Raw genomic sequence first — 12,723 nt, 5'->3', positions numbered from 1 at the left:
GCCATGGCTCACGCGCCCAGCCGCTCCGCGGCATGTGGGATCTTCCCGGACCGGGGCACGAGCCCGTGTCCCCTGCATCGGCAGGCGGACTCTCAACCACTGCGCCACCAGGGAAGCCCTATCCTGTTTTTATTTATGTTGATTTCTTTGCATATTTTAATGGATAATACAAGATTACTTTTCCGTATTTGCTATGCTTATAACTAGGCAAAAAACGTACATATTTAAACCTGGAAGGAAATAAAATCGCTAAGCTAACAGTATTTGTATTCGGTGGTGTAATTATGGCTGACGTATTTTTACTTCCCGTTTTCTACATTTTTGTACTGAGTATATATTAGTGAAAATGAAAATAATGCATAAACTTACAAATCAGTGATATGATGTAGCTTAGGGAAATATTCGTGAAATCTTTCCTAAAAGCAGTAACTATAGGTGAAAACATTATCTCAGTTTAAGCCATGACACAGGCAGATAAAATCTGAAATACATTAGTTTCAAAATCAATATAATATGTTGTGGTTCATAAACTAATTAGAATCAAATCTTATAAACACTTTATAAGGCATGCAGACAAGGCCAGGGTTATAAGAGGCTGACTGGGTTGTCCAACTTGCAGGAGAAAATAAAAAAGGACAGTGGGAGAGGCAGGCTGAAGCAGTGAATAGGAATGGCCCAGCCTTCAGAGTCAGCTGTGGACTGACACGTGGTTTTGAACAAGTTCCCTCCTCTGTAAATGGAAATGATTCCCACCGTGCAGATCTGTGCTGAGAATGGAGCCAACTGGAGTGGGCTCAAAAAGGGTAGAAGAGGAATTAGAGAGAGCAACTATAGAAAACTCTTTTGAGGAATTGTACTCTAAGAAGCAAAGAAATGGAGGGGTAGCTAGAGGGGAGTGTGGTAGGGGAAGTTTGTTGTTGTTTCAAAGCCCGTTTATGTGCTGATGGGAGTGATCCAGTGGAGAGAGAAAAAGTAGTGATGATGGAGAACTGCAGCAGTGATGCTGCTGAGTAGGTGAGAGGGGAGGATTAGCCTTAGGTGGGAGCACAGTATATGGAAAGCAGCAGGGGGACAGGGAGTGAGGTGCAGATGCTGGTACATGGGAGAGTTTGCCAGTGTCTTGGTTGCTCTTGACTGTGTTGTGGGATTAAGTCCCTAAAACAAACAGCACCACCAAAGGGAATGCATTGGGAGGGTAAGTGGGGGAAGTTGGCAAATTGAGGAGAGCAGAGAAGCTGTGACATAGTCGTTTAGGAGAATAAATCGATAGGAAACATATAATTGCAGTGGCAGTGGAGGTAGGGTCACTGAGGGCCTGCTGGAAGTCAGTAGGCCAGTGAGATCAGCTGGCACTGTTGTGTGTTCTCCTCCAAGCACAGGGACTGGGCTGAAGTGTCAGCAGAGCTGCTTCCTTTTGTAGGCTCTAGGGGAGAACAGGTTTCTTTGCCTGTGCCAGTTTCTAGAGGCCACTTGCACGTCTTGGCTCATGGTCCCTTCCTCCATCTTCAAAGCCAACAACATAGGGACTTCCCTGGTGGCGCAGTGGTTGGGAGTCCGCCTGCCGATGCAGGGGACGCGGGTTCGTGCCCCTATCCGGGAAGATCCCACATGCCGCGGAGCGGCTGGGCGCGTGAGCCATGGCCGCTGAGCCTGCGCGTCCGGAGCCTGTGCTCCGCAACGGGAGAGGCCACAGCAGTGAGAGGCCAGCATACCGCAAAAAAAAAAAAAAAAAAAAAAGCCAGCAACATAGCGTCGTTTAATCTCCTTCACTGACTCTGCTTCCTTCCTCTCTCTCTGACGCGGACGCTCTTGCCTTCCTCTCTTGAGGATCCTGGTGATTACTTTGGGCCCACCCAGATAATCCAGGACAGTCTCCCCATCCTCAAATCCTTAATCACATCTGCGAAGTCCCTTTTTGCCATGTAAAGTAACATATTCACAGGTCTGCGGATTAGGACTCAGACATCCTTGGGGGGGCCATTATTCTGTCTCCCAGAATTAGTGAAGTTGAATATGTTTTCATATGATTATTAGCTTTTTGTATTTCTTCTTTTGTGAGTTACCCATTCCTGACATTTTTTTCTATTAGTTGTTAGTCTTTCTCATTCATTTGGAAGAACTCTTTCTCTTAAGGGTATAAACCCTAACAGTGCAGCATTTTGCATATTTCCCCCCAGTTTATTGCTTGCTTTTCAACTTTGTTTACAAGGTATTATCTGACTTAACAAAAGCGTGTTACTTTTTAAAACTTTATATTGTGGAAGATGTCAAACAAATAAAAATAGAGAGATTAGTATATTAAATTTCCACATATTTATCACCAAGCTTAAATAATTATCGACTCAAAGCTAACCTTATTGTATCTGTACTCTTACCTACTTCCCCTAAATTATTTGTTGTATTGAATACCAGACATATCATTTCATCCACGAATATTTCAGCAAAATACATTAATTTTACGATTTAAATTTCCTTAGATTATTTTCTCTAAGGTTTCTGGGTTTGGTGCCATGTACAAAAAAGCTCAATTCACTTGTCTTTTTAAAGGGGATGAAAATAGAGTCTGAATATATGTTTTTGTACCTTTTAAGGAAGTCATGTTCCCTTTTTCTTAACTTGTTTTTATTAGGAATGACCATTTTCTGACTGCTTAAACAAGTATATTTGAGCATACAGAAAATGCTGTGAATTCAATTTCATGTTACCCTTTGCGTGCATGTGGACAGGGGACTGTGTGAAAGGATTACAGTTATAAAATTAGCAGCCTGCCCATTGGTGCCCGCACTCCTGATTTAGTCCTCTTTCCATGACGACACTGATGATTGGGAACAACTGCTAGAAGTCTGGCAATTGTCTGCCACACCTGCATCATTTACACTTTTCAGTGTTTTTTGCCAAGGCCTCTGGGCACTGGGAAGTAAAAACAAATACAAAACGGAGGGGAAGACCGAATCCCCTTCTTCATAGTCAGTCTGCTGCTTGATGACCCCGTTCTTGTTCTCAAAGGGGTGAGCCCCACGGTCCTTTGTCTAACACAGCCCACTCTGGGATGGACTGTTGGCAACCAGAGACGGGATTAGAGAACCATTGGCTTCCACGTCAAAAAATAAGAAATATAACCAGTACAGTTATTAATTAGGACTGGGTAAGACTAGGTGATCCAGGTGATATATTAGAGTTCCAGACATAAAAGGGGGTGGCAGGGCGGCAGTTCAGCGTGCGCTTGTCAGAGCTAGCACCTCCACAGCTAAACATGACTCAAACCTTACTACCATAAATACCAACTGATTTATTTGGCAGCCTCTAACTTCCTACTCGATCTGGTTTCCACCCCTTTCTCCGAAAATTCTTCTTGGAAGGTTACCAGCCAGGTCCTGGACATTATTTCATTCTCTGTCCTGTGTGTCCTTTCTTTGGCAAGTGACTGTTAGTGGCTCCCTTCTTTAAACTTCTTGCTCTCTTTTGCGATGCTAAGCAACTGAGCGGGGGCTACTCTTCGCTGCGGTGCGCAGGCTTCTCATTGCGGTGGCTTCTCTTGTTGCGGAGCACAGGCTGTAGGCGCGCGGTCCTCAGTAGTTGTGGCACGTGGTCTCAGGAGCTGTGGCTCGTGGGCTCTAGAGCGCAGGCTCAGTAGTTGTGGCACACAGGCTTAGTTGCTCCGTGGCATGTGGGATCTTCCCGGAACAGGGCTTGAACCCGTGTCTCCTGCATTGGCAGGCGGATTCTTAACCACTGTGCCACCAGGGAAGCCCCTCTGTGTGTATCTTTGACTGCTGTGGTCACTGCCTCCTCTCCCTTCATCCCTTAATTGTGGCTCCTCTGTAGGCTTTGAGAGTCACCTGTGCCTCTCTCTTAGCACTCACTCCTCAGCTTCAACTCTTTTGCTCCCAAAAGCTCCATTTTCAAGCCCAGCTTCTTTCCTGAGCTCCTGACCCACATTTCTGGCTAATTTCCGGGGATGTCCAGATTGACCTGGCTTACTTTGGACTTCTGAGCCCAACTCCTGCCTTGAACTTTAGATCCTGGACACTAGTACCCAGCACCTCCAGGCTCGGACCCACCCGGTTCAGGAGATGGTCATGGCAGCAACCAAAAAGGATCACAGTTTGGTGACTCTTAGAATTGAGTCTGATTGCTATAAACCAGGCAGGCCTGAATTGAGCCTGTGGTACGTGAGAGGGACTGCAGTCACACAACCTTCCCTCCAGGGCACCTGGATACTGCTTGTCTTTTCTTTTCAAGAACTTCACTTTCGGGACTTCCCTGGTGACACAGTGGCTAAGAATCCTCCCGCCAATGCAGGGGACACAGGTTCATGCCCTGATCCAGGAAGATCCCACATGCCGCGGAGCAACTAAGCCCGTGCACCACAACTACTGAGCCTGCGCTCTAGAGCCCGCGAGCCACAACTACTGAGCTTACTTTCTCTCTAGGTCTGAAGCCTGTTTTCCTGAGGCCCTGAAAATACTGATTAGTTTTACCATGTCCCTTCCCAGACAATCAAATCTTGTTTTGTTTTTTCCCATCCCCACTAGTGTTGTGTCCTAACCTTCTCGGGCAGAATAAGCCGTAGGGCTCTTCTGGACATTCATAGGTCTTGACCATTACCTCTTCTCAAAGTCCTGCCTTCTTTTGTGTCCTGCTGCTCCAGCTTCCTTCATGCTTTTATTACCTCATGCTAATAATTTCGGGAAATCCCTCCAACTGTTATTTCTGGATGTGGTACCTCATACTTCAGCTCCTCCTACCTTCTAGGTGCCATCTTAAATTCTTCCTTGAGGGACTTCCCTGGTGGCACCGTGGTTAAGACTCCACGCTCCCAATGCAGGGGGCCCGGGTTCAATCCTTGGTCAGGGAACTAGATCCCACATGCATACCACAACCAAGAGTTCACATGCCACAACTAAGGAGCCTGCCTGCTGCAACTAAGACCTGGCACTACCAAATAAATAAATAAATATTGAAATAAAATTGTTCCTAGAAGTTGGTGAGGTATAAAGATATACTTACCTTTAAAGTAGATTTTTCTTTTTACAATTACTAATTTTATTAGCATTATTTTTATTATTTATTTTCAACTGCATATCATATGAAAGGTTGGAGGGCCTGGCTTTGGTAGTTTCCCATAAAGTCAAGCAAGCATTCTTTTGACACATGTGCTTGTTTACTAAAGTTGTACCTAAAATATTTTCAAATACTCACTTTATCATGTTGCTGCATGGGAAAATGCCTTCAGTTACCTTTCACCTCAAGCCATATAGTCCACACTTACTGGTATGCTATTGGAGGTCTTCTGCAGATACTCTCTAGTATTTGTTTTTCATTCATTTTTTTTTCAGTTTTATTGAGATACAATTGACATACAACATTGCATACTTTAAGGTGTACACTGTGAGGATTTGATATAACTCTTTGGTATTATTAATTGGGGGATTCTGTTTCCTCCTCTTCCTTTTCTTTTTCCCCTCTCCCTCCCATTCTAATTCATTCATTGACTAAATAATTATTGATCACCTAGAGAGGCAGGTCAGTATATAAAGAGGAGAAACCAGGCTTCCCTGGTGGTGCAGTGGTTGAGAGTCCACCTGCCGATGCAGGGGACACGGGTTCGTGCCCCAGTCTGGGAAGATCCCACATGCCGTGGAGCGGCTGGGCCCGTGAGCCATGGCCGCTGAGCCTGAGCGTCCGGAGCCTGTGCTCCGCAACAGGACAGGCCACAACAGTGAGAGGCCCGCATACAGCAAAAAAAAAAAAAAAAAAGAGTAGAAGCCTGTGGCAGTGGGGGCTGCAGAAGACTGGAGGGACGATGCCCCGCCACCCCAAGGGAGCAGCAGCAACTCATCTCCCCATTGTTTCCGTGTGGACTGTGGGTCCAATGTTGTCAAATCATTACCTTTTTCAAGAGAAGCTGGACATTTAAATTTTGGTGTGAAATCTCCCAATTTTAAATGTTAGTAACAAATTCAAAAACGTTTTAAACCCTGTGAAGGCTAAGCAGAACAACTGTGAGCTGGATCTGGCCTGCGGGCTCCAAGTTTGCACCTCTACTCTCCAGAAACTCCTCCAAGCCCCTCCATGTTCCCCGATCCCTTGTGTTTTCCTGGCTCTTCCTTTGTCCTTTGCATCCCATTAGCTGGACTGCCCAACCCCATTCTCTCCATTGATCTAAATCCTAACTCCTACCTGACCTTTAAGATCAAACTCAAAGTCAGCTGTGTGGCATGCTTGGCTTTTCAGCAGCAAGTAGGGGAAACCAAAATCAGCAGTGGGTTGACATGTGGTCTAGATACCAAATCCTGGGAGGTCAGCCAAGGCAGGGATCACATTCTCGATCTACAAGTGCGGGGAACAGAGAGCCAGAGGACAAGAAGTTTGTGACTTGAGTGAAGGAGTCTGAGCAAGTACTAGACGCAGGACACTGAAGATCAGAATGGCGCTTCAGAATAGTCCCAAGACAACAGCTTTTAATTGGCACCCCATACCAATTAAATAGAATCTCTAGTGGTAGGATTCAAGCATTGGTAGTTTTCAAGGTTCCCCAGGTGATATCAGTGTGCAGCCAAGGTGGAGAACCCCTGAGTCCTTCCCACAATATTGACTCCCGCTGAGCATTGCTCACAGAGAAAGGAAGCAGTGAGTAATAAACAGATAGGGGTCAAGGAGGCCAGTGGAACTCAAGTAATATTATTTTAATCAGTTCTTCCTTCCGGTGGAAATGTACATCTGTACTCATTGTACAACCAGATATCCAGTCTGGGAGTTGAGGGAATAAGTAGGAACCAGCCAGTGGAATTGAGCAATGGGAGTATAAAATATTGGTTTTTGTTTTCATTTTTTTTTAAGTGTACAATTCAATAGTTTTTATTATATTCATAGAGTTGTGCTTAACCATCACCACAGTCAAAAAGAAACTCCATACCCTTTAGCTGTCAACCACCAGCGTTAAGCGATCACTTATCTACTTTCTTCTCTATAGATTTTCCTTTTCTGGACCCAAATGTTGGTTTTTAACCCAGGTGCTTCATTGATGCAGGACCCGTGCTGATCCTTGTTATTTTTATCTATTTTTTACTTTTTATGACACCATAACATATGTACAGAAAGAAAGCATAAACCATAAGTCTACAGCTCAGTACAGTTTTGCAAACTGAGCTCACCATGTAACCAGTACCAGGTCAAGAACAAACCTTATCAGCATCTCAGAAGCTTCCCTTGTGCCCCCCTCCTTCAAGGGTAACCGTTCTCCTGACTTACACAAGCATAGGTTAGTTTTGCCTGCTTTTGAACTTTGTACCAATGGACTTACAGAGTATGTCCTTTTTTGTGTCTGGCTTCTTTTACTCAACATTATGTTTGTGAGATCCATACTTGCCAGTAGCCATGGTGATCTTTTGATGTTAAATTCACCTAGTTTCCTGCAGAACAAATGATTTGGAAAGGTTCATTGAGACTCTAAAATATTCTTCAGATGATTTATTGGATAAGCCGCCTTCTTTGGTCAGTAGGAAAATAATCTAGTCCTGGAGGATTTTTTTTGAAATTTAAATTCAGAAGACTGGAATTGTTGAGGGCATGTGAAAGCACCTCCGGCTTGGGGAGTTAGTTGGACGAGTCAGTAAACTTGAACTGAATAAACTTTAATGTTTATAAACATTTAACAAACATAAGAAATTGAATTCCTTATCTAGGTCTTTCTTCCTGGGATCCTTTATTTTGGCACGTCTTTGGGAACTGCTTATGATTTTTCCTCCTATATAATTTTTTTTTTCTTTCACATCTAATATCCAATCCTGTAAACCAACCCCTTTCTTCACTTAGGAATGTTTAAGACCAAACATAAGGCTAGGGATGAAGTAGCGTTTTTATACCTGCAAGTGTTAGGAAGTACCATATGATTTACTCCTAGTTTCCTTAGCAATTTCTTCTCCTTGCACACTCAAACAAGCTAGTAGAATGCATGCTAAACATGGTGAAGGACTTTGCACAGAAATTTGTTCTCTGTGGAATTTCATTTTATGTACCAACAAGGTTTGCCCTTCAGTATAAAGCACAAGCAGGTCTTTGTGAATCTGGTCTTTCCTAATGTATTTGAATTTTCAGGTGCCTTAGGGAGGCTCTGAAAGTGGGGGAGGGATGTGGGTCTTGGGCTGTGCTTTCTTATCTAGAATATCACAGAGCAACTGGGGTATGAGGTCAGTGTCTTGATTTGAGACCAACCAGATCAGAAGCATTGAAAATGAAGACTCTGTGACGTTTAAAATACACACAACAAACATAGTAACCCATAAATGTGCTTCCTTCACTAGATACTACTTCCCTGTGTCCATAAAATTAACAATGATGTTTAGTCCTCAGACCAGAAATTTCCAAAAATGATTTGAAATATGTATCCCTAAGCCAACTGGCAGAAACCAATCACTTCTACAGATTTCTATGACTAAGTGTTGCTCCAGCTTACTCTGTGATTCCCTTAAGACCCCACATTTTATAGGAAAGGTCATCACACCCCTGCCTGTTCCAAGGAAAAGAAAAAGGACTGCTCTTAAATGCTTAAAAACTCTATAGTTTCTCAGTTTGTAGTGAAATAGGGAGGAAACGCAGAGTTCATGGAAACTAAGCCCAGCTTTTCTGAGACGTCTGTCGTGTCATCTTTGCCCATCACAGAAATAGGTTCTGGGGTGAAAGTGCTTGTGCAAATATTTTTTCTAGGAATTTTTTTTTTTTTTTTTTTTTTTTGCTGTACGCGGTACTCTCACTGTTGTGGCCTCTCCCGTTGCGGAGCACAGGCTCCGGACGCACAGGCTCAGCGGCCATGGCTCATGGGCCCAGCCGCTCCGCGGCATGTGGGATCTTCCCGGACCGGGGCACGAACCCATGTCCCCTGCATTGGCAGGCGGACTCTCAACCACTGCGCCACCAGGGAAGCCCATCTAGGATTTATATACAGTGGGAAAGCTTAAAGAAAATGTTTCTTTAAATTCTATTTACCCTATGCCCATCCTTTCTATCATGCCCGGCCTTGATATCATTATTATGGTAACACCAAACGGCCTAATCTTGCCAGCCCTGTCACCGCTGCTGCACCTCTGTGCTTGCTCTTCCCTCTGCCTGGGCCAGCTGTTGTCAACCACTGCACTTTCTTCGCTGACTCATTCTTACTTCATCTTCAAGATTCAGCTCAGGTGTCACCTCCTTCAGGAATTCTGAACCTCCAGTTTGACATAATTGCCCCTTCTGTTTTGTTTTTTTTTTCTTCCACAGTACTTCCCACCCAGCAACTCTCCAGGGCCCAGGTAATGCCCTGAAAGTTGTGAGCGACACTGTATTTTTTTTTAAGCTTTTTATTTTATATTGGAGTATAGTCAGTTAACAGCGTTGTGATAGTTTCAGGTGCACAGCAAAGCGACTCAGCCATACATATACGTGTATCCATTCTTCCCTCCCGTCCAGGCTGCCGCATAACACTGAGCAGAGTTGCTCATGCTATATAGTAGGTCCTTGTTGGTTAGGTTATCCTTTTGAAATATAGCAGTGTGTACGTGTCAATCCCCAACTCCCTAACTATCCGCCACCCCGCCCCGTAACCATAAGTTCATTCTCTAGGTCTGTGAGTCCATTTCTGTTTTGTAAATATGTTCATTTGCATCATTTCTTTTTAGATTCCGTATATAAACGATATCAGACGATATTTCTTTCTCTGTCTGACTTGCTTCACTCAGCATGACAATGTCTAGGTGCATCCATGTTGCTGCAAATGTAACTGCCCCTTCTGTTTGTTCTCACTGCACCCTGAGCAAATCTCCGTCTTAAACCTTAGCAGATACACTCCTTGAAAGCAAACCATTAATGACAGTTAAAATGATGACTTATGTAACTGTTCTTTTATTTTTCTTTTAAAAATCGTAATATTGGCCCATTTCCAAACCTTAGGTTTAGTTTAATCCTTAATGGAAAACATGCGGCTTTGTGAAATGCACACTATCATTATTTTGTCTACTATTACTCAGAAACAATTTAGATGAAGATTCTATCTAACTCTAAGGGTCCTTAAGCACACCATTGATGCCGAGCAGATATGGACTGGAATACACATTTTAAAAAATTGTCTCATTCCCTGCTTTTGTTTCTTGTGTCTCTGTGTGTCCCTTCCCTTACTAACCCCTTATGGTCTCTGTTACAGTAGATTTTCTCTCTTCTAATTTCCAAAAAGCAGCTCCTTGTTTATGCTGTTTACTCACCTTATGGATTTGGGTTTCCAAGACTACCCCAAATGACACAGTTTATTTCCCTTTTCAGAACCATGTCTGAAAGCCACATACCTGTCACCTAGTGAAGGGTGACATCTGGGCTATGACCATATGGCCTAACAGAAATCATGATAGTTTATACCTGTGCTGAGAACTGAATATGCAGCAGTTCTGTGAGATACGAACTGCAATTGTGCCTTTTTACAGACAACGAACAGATTCAGAGAACTTAATAACTTGCCCAGCATCCTACAAGTTTTAAATGCGGAGCTGGGTTTAAGAACCAAACTCCACCAGATTCCAGAACTTATGCTTTAAAATTTTTGTAACTGTTTTATTCTGAAATAAAATAAGTATAGATTAATAGGGAGTTGCAAAGAAATGTACAGGGAGGTCCTGTGCAACCTTCACCCCATCTCCCCCAATTTGGCATCCTGCATCATTGTAGTATACTATCAAAACCAGGAAATAGTAAGCTGAGGTCATTGATTAGCATAGAATTTTAGTTAAATATGGCTTTTGAATGAAAATAGCATTCTTTATATTGTAAAGCCTTCATTTTAATAAACAACTCCTTATTACCATGATATACATTGAAGAATGTGGTTTAGGTCACTGGTTCTTTACCTTTTAGGACATAGATGTATTTTAGAAGGCAATGAAATATGTACCTTTCCAGCAAAAAAAGACATATGCACACATACATACAAAATGTTCATGGTTTTATAAACATCCTCTATCTCCATCCCTCAAAGTGTGCATAGACTCAGCTTAAAAACTTCTGGCTTTGGGCTTCCCTGGTGGCGCAGTGGTTGGGAGTCCGCCTGCCGATGCAGGGGACGCGGGTTCGTGCCCAGGTCTTGGGAGGATCCCACGTGCCGCGAAGCGGCTGGGCCCGTGAGCCATGGCCTTTGGGCCTGCGCCTCCGGAGCCTGTGCTCCGCAGCGGGAGAGGCCACAACAGTGAGAGGCCTGCATACCGCAAAAAAAAAAAAAAAAAAAAAATTCTGGCTTTGAGCGACATTTAAGGAAACTACATTTGAGAATTCCCTGGTGGTCCAGTGGTTAGGACTCAGCACTTTCACCACCAAGGCCTGGTCGGGGAAATAATATCCCATAAGCTGTGCTGCGCGGCCAAAAAAAACCCCAAGAAACAAAAAAACCCATTACATTTACTTACATCTGAAACAGTCTTTCTTAGTGCTTTTTAAATCTTTTCCCATCTCTGCTTATAGAAAAGCCTCCAAACCCTCTTATTACTCTTTTACTTAAGGGGCTGAAAGTTCCTTGGATTTCCTACAGCTCTTGGTTGCTGAGGAAAAAACTCCGCTTCCAACATTATTGCTCCTATGAACACACTTTATCTGGATCTGCTTTCTTGTGCATAAAAGTCCTTTGGTCAATAACTTTTATTTTATTTTATTATTATTTTTTAAACATCTTTATTGGAGTATAATTACTTTACAATGGTGTTTTAGTTTCTGCTTTATAACAAAGTGAATCAGCTATACATATACATATATCCCATATCTCCTCCCTTTTGTATCTCCCTCCCACCCACCCTATCCCCCCTCTCTAGGTGGTCACAAAGCACCAAGCTGATCTCCCTGTGCTATGCGGCTGCTTCCCACTAGCTATCTGTTTTACATTTGGTAGTATATATAAGTCCATGCTACTCTCTCACTTCGTCCCAGCTTACCCTTCCCCCTCCCCGTGTCCTCAAGTCCATTCTCTACATCTGTGTCATTAGTCCTGTCCTGCCCCTAGGTTCTTCATAACCATTGTTTTTGTTTTTTTTTTTAGTTCCATATATATGTGTTAGCATACAGTATTTGTTTTTCTCTTTCTGACTTACCTCACTCTGTATGACAGACTCTGGGTCCATCCACCTCATTACAAATAACTCAATTTAGTTTCTTTCTATGGCTGAGTAATATTCCATTGTATATGTGTGCCACATCTTCTTTATCCATTCATCTGTCGGTGGACCCTTAGGTTGCTTCCATGTCCTGGTTTGTAAATAGAGCTGCAATGAACATTGTGGTACATGACTCTTTTTGAATTATGGTTTTCTCAGGGTATATGCCCAGTAGTGGGATGCTGGGTCGTATGGTAGTTCTATTTTTAGTTTTTTAAGGAACCTCCATACTGTTCTCCATAGTGGTGTATCTGTTTACATTCCCACCAGCAGTGCAAGAGGGTTCCCTTTTCTCCAGCCCCTCTCCAGCATTTATTGTTTGTGGATTTTTTGATGATGGCCATTCTGATTGGTGTGAGGTGATACCTCTTTGTAGTTTTGATTTGCATTTCTCTAATGATTAGTGATGTTGAGCATTCTTTCATGTGTTTGTTGGCTATCTGTATATCTTTTTTGGAGAAATGTCTATTTAGGTCTTCCGCCCATTTTTGGATTGGGTTGTTTGTTTTTTTGATATTAAGCTGCATGAGCTGCTTGTAAATTTTGGAGATTAGTCCTT

The sequence above is a fragment of the Tursiops truncatus genome, chromosome 5 (assembly GCF_011762595.2).
Source record: "Tursiops truncatus isolate mTurTru1 chromosome 5, mTurTru1.mat.Y, whole genome shotgun sequence".
Classification (NCBI taxonomy): domain Eukaryota; kingdom Metazoa; phylum Chordata; class Mammalia; order Artiodactyla; family Delphinidae; genus Tursiops; species Tursiops truncatus.
This window is presented reverse-complemented; position numbering follows the sequence as displayed.